General features: G+C 38.8%; 1 long non-coding RNA gene across 1 annotated transcript in view; it reads right to left on the bottom strand.

Annotated features, from left to right (window-relative positions):
• The window catches only part of LOC112548362, a 14,512-nt gene extending 13,674 nt beyond the window's left edge, over nucleotides 1-838 (bottom strand). The window contains exon 1 of the long non-coding RNA XR_003092148.1: nucleotides 737-838. This is a non-coding gene — a long non-coding RNA (uncharacterized LOC112548362). The remainder of the gene's footprint in view (nucleotides 1-736) is intronic.
• Nucleotides 839-4,991: the final 4,153 nt, after the last annotated feature.

Here is a 4,991-nt window from a genome sequence, read left to right as displayed (position 1 = left end):
AGGGAAAGAACATACAAATAAGTAGTGAGCAAGAAGGTAATTCTGGGGCAGACCGAAACGGCACGCACCAAAAAGGGGAGGGGGGACTAAAGCAGTGCGTTCATGGACCGAAGTGGCATGCTCATAGATCACTACATGTTGGAGGGAACGTTGCCCTCCCCCCAAAGCAAAAAGGGTTGCTCAGCGGGGCTGGTGTCCTGGACAACCCTCCCCCTGCTAGTTATGGGGGAAGGGTGGAAATAGAGACTGCCAGCCTCATAAGCTGGAGGGTTGTAGCAGTGGGTGTGTACAGGACCCTTGTGGTCCTGAGGACAGACAGGGGCATATGAATTTGCACAGGACTTATAAAAAGTGAAAATCTTTTATTTTGTCCATACTTCATTTGTGCCTCTGCTAGCTCCTGTTTCTTGGTAGCATGAACAGGAATGTCAATTCCTCACAATGAGATGCTTCCTCTGCCTGACGAAGGGTATTAATACCCAAAAGCTTGCAAAGAAGATTTTTTTCCAACTATCTGAATTGGTCTAATAAAAGAGAAACTTTTCCGCCTAATTCCTCACAAAGGAGAAAAAGATTCAGGTCCAAAGCTTCAGCCAGAGCCATTAGGAAAACCAATATCCTGTTGCATTATGTTCTGGAGGCAGTAAATCCAGGCCTAGAGAAGTATCATCTAAGCCTAGATGTGTAGGAGCTAGATGGTAGCATAAATGAGATGGGTTTGAAGATAAAGAATTACCATGCAATCCCTGGTCCGCTTTCTGATGTATTGCTTGGATCTCCCTGTTCACTGCTGTAGGACATCATGTCCATTCCACTGTAGCCATTTTTCAACCCAGCCACAGTGTGCAGGCAGCCCTAAAGACAGGATAGGGGAAAGAGAATAATCTGTCAAGGAGGACAATCACTGCGGTGCAAGGAGACACCTAATGGCCAAAAGGCATAGTAACAGCTCCTCCACAGCAACTTGGTGACCCCCCACTTTGATGTATCAGGCCCCCCCCCAAGTGTCATTGGTAGCTGATGTAACTTAGAACAGCTTATGCTTAAGATTGGGGATGCCAAGTTTACATCTCCACTGCTGAGCTGTGTTTTGTGCTCCTCAGCCATAGCAGAAAATCTTACTTTGTGTCTTGTGAGAAGTTGATTTCTTCTTGGACTGATCAAATGTATTGATGTAGTTGCTCTAAAAACTAGCTTTTTTTTGGATTGCTTGACAGAGTGTACTTTATCACCCCACATTTCACCGATGGAAGCTCATCAGAAAGGTCAAGGGCCTTACCAACAGTCAGTGAAACACATGATCCATCCACTGGGCTCACTAAAGTTAATGGCAGACTTCTTCAGCGAAATTCTGCCTCCACTGAAGTCAATAGGAGTGCTTACCATTGACTTTGGTGACACTAGGAATGCATGTTTCTTGATTTCAGCAGGATTAAAATGGGGCATGTAGCCTGCCTGAAGCATAGCAAGTGGCACTGAGATCAAAAGCTGACAAAATAATAGGTTAGCTAGAAAGAGAATGAAAGTAAATAAAAAGATTCTTTGAGAGAAGGGACTAGGAGAATATATTATTGCATGAACTCTACCAAAAAAAATTAAATTAAGCCAACACTTAACTGGAAATAAAAGGCCCAATCCTATTACACCTAATAGGGAAAAACTCCTATGTGAAATCCTTGGGAGTTTTGCCCAATCCAGCCCAAGTACTACATTTTTACATAACTCGCAGGCTCTGAGTGAGGCAGACATAGTGAACATGTGACAAAGACCAGTGTGGCTGACAGAGATCCATTTCATTTGCTTGTGGATGCTGTACAAACAACGCAGACACAACATAATCTGATAACACAAATGAAAGCATTAGGCATAGTTGTGTTTGATGCTTCCATTTTGTTGCATTTTCTTTTTTACACTCCAGTAGGTGTCACTATGGGAACAGAAAGGGTAAAATGACTGAGGTAAGCTGGAGAAAAATAATAATCACAAAGGAGAAAATTTAGCGGCCTTTGTTATTTTGAATTATAATTACCTGAGCAATAATTAACATTTCTGGTTACAGTTCAGTCATTATAAATGTCACTCAGCAGTGAAATTTGGAAAGGAAAGGACCCAATTTTTTTTGTTCTCTTTATTTAAAATCATTAAAGAAATAAACACGCTGCATAGAACCCAAGAAGCCAAAAATGCAAAGATAAATCAGTAGATTTAATTTAAAAGTAAATTAAAATACTAACCACTGGAGATAATAACATTGTAAACAATTCTGAATAATATTATTATTCACACAGCTCCATAGATGATGGTTTAGAGATAAACAAAAGACAAAGAGTCTGATTTATAGTTCAAGTGAAATGCAGTATAGAGAAGTCAACAGATGGTGGGTAAAATTAAGGGGGAGGGGGGGCAAGAAGGTTATACAAAACTGGGTCACTAGATCACTTATGCCTGTTTGAGAACTGTACACGCCAAACTAGTTTCTCCTTTTTTTTTGCATTTTTATCTTGATATTTTTCGATCTACTGAACTTGTATTTAGGCACAGGAATATATGCATACCTTGAAGAGAGAGCCAATTCTTTGAAGAATTTGGCTATTTCCCTTAATAAAGAGGACCCGTTTTGTGGTGCTGGACACACCAAGGGGTGAATCAAGCCTATTCTTTCCATAACGTAAAAAGGAAAAGTACAGAAAAAGAAGTTAAGTTACTCTCTTTCCAGCAAAAAACTTAGAGCTTTTGACTTCCCATTTTGTGCCTTATATCACTAGACTTCACTCCTTCACCAGCAGCATAGTAAAACCACTACTGATGTGCTCTGAGGGATTTTTTTCTTTGTTTATCTCAGTAATCTGATTTCACGTGTTTATATTTATTTATAAAAAAAACCCAGCAGTTTGACTTTGTATGATTTCATAGACATTTGGGCTGGAAGGGACCCCAAAGGATCATTGAGTCCAGCTCCCTGCCCCAGGGGCAGGAAGTCAGCAGGGATCATAGGATCCCAGCAAGATAAGCATCCAAGATGTTTGCATCTTGGGGTGATCTCTGTAAAGGCAGTGGCTATACTCTGTTTTAAGATAACTGGAGAAATAAGAGAAGCTTTATCTGAAACTGTGATAAGGGAGGTAAAAGAATAATGGCTGAAGCTGAGGAAACAATGTAAGAATGGTGGATATTGCTCATGCATAATAAAGTCTTGTTGTTACTTAATGATATATCACTTATTTCCTATCTATATCCCTCTGCTGCCTGTCAGCCATTGGAAATTTTAAATATAAACAAAAGACAAAAGTTGGACTAGTAGTTTCTTCCAGTAAAAGGTATTATTAACAAAGCAGAATGTTAACTTATTTGTACTTATCAGCTAGTCGGTGATTAATTAGCTTCATGGCATTTGCTGTAACATGTACTGGGAGTTTCCCTGCAACCTTGGCAAACCTCGCTATGCAATTAGCACTGGTTACTTTTACTGCTAGTCTTTAAAGACTTCTGTCTAATATATATCTCCAGGCAGTTCAAGGGTATAAGGAGGCCACTTTTCCTTCAACAACTCACAGTATATGCCAAAAACATTAATTTCCATCAACTTCAGAATACATTCTATGTTGACAAAAAGAGTTAAACTGCCACACTTTAGAATCACTTCTACTAAATACACGACACAGAAAACAAGGAATCCAGAACACTTTTAGCTTTTGTAAATGATATGCAGTTGCCATAAGCAAGTGGTGTTGGACCCCATGTTTGGACAGAATATGTTCTTGTGGAAATAATGAGAGAAATAGTTTAAATCACTATTTGTGGTCTTGCGGGTTCTTTGAAGAAATAAGAGGCAAATAAATCTCTTCATTAATGGGAATTTTAAAATACTGGGCTAACAAAGAAAAAACAACCTGGCTTCTCTCTGACAATTCAAAACTTTTACAAGTTACTTCAGAGTAAATAACTGATTTTCCCCTTTCCATTCCATGCCATAATAGGCCCTGGTTTAGATGGCATTCAATGTTAGCTTGAAATTCAATGCAAAGGCCCATAATAAACTTTAAAAAAAAAAATGGTATGACACGGGCATGAACCAAAACCTTGGAACTTACAGTCTAGAGCCATGGACAAATTCAGTGTCTACATTTGGTCTAGACCACATTTTTCTAAAAAAATCTTCTATGATAAATTACAATCCCAAATGCGAACATCTCTAAATATCAGGTTCTTTGAAATGTCATTCTTATCATTTTTCCTGCCAATATTTCATAGATATTAGCCATTGGATGAATAATGGATAAGGCGTTTTGCCCCTACATGCTGTCCTTCATAACTAAGTTGCCTTTATTATAATAGCTGCTGAATTATCTCAGAGATAATTTCAGAGATTTCTGAATGATCAGCAAAGTGTCCATCTCATTTGCTTCTTTTAATCATCATCATTTGGATGGGTACCTAGTTTGTACACTTCATTTGGGAGTCAAGTTTGTTTGTCACTTGTGAATGTTTTGTTTTTGTCCAAACTTTACTCAGCCTAGAATCCTTTATACATGGAAATATCAGCAGTTAGAAGTATCACAGACAGTGGGCTCAGTTGGTATCAATAGCCATGGATCAGAATCACAGAAGAAAACATCCTAGAACTACAAAAGAAAACATACCCAAGCTACCTCGGTCTGTATAGCCAAAAACCAGAGAGAAATAGCCAGAGTTTTCCAGAGATCAACTTAATGTTAAAATTGCTCACATTTTCCATCTTGGCTGGGAAACAGAAGGGCCAATCTTAGAACATAGTTAAATAAACCCACATCCCATTATATCTTTCTCCAAAACAGTTGCATGACGATGGGTGTGATTATGTGTGTGCTTTAATGCACAATGGTCTATTCTACTGCACGTTAAAGCAGCACATAAAAAAAGTGCTAATATACTAATGGTCAGTAGAATAAGCAACTGCACATTAAGTGTCACCTAAAAAGGGTGTGCTTGCACTACTGCACATTAGCACAGTC

The sequence above is a fragment of the Alligator sinensis genome, unplaced genomic scaffold (assembly GCF_000455745.1).
Source record: "Alligator sinensis unplaced genomic scaffold, ASM45574v1 scaffold934_1, whole genome shotgun sequence".
Classification (NCBI taxonomy): Eukaryota; Metazoa; Chordata; order Crocodylia; family Alligatoridae; genus Alligator; species Alligator sinensis.
Note: the sequence above shows the minus strand (reverse complement) of the source record. Positions and strands in the feature narration are given on the sequence as shown.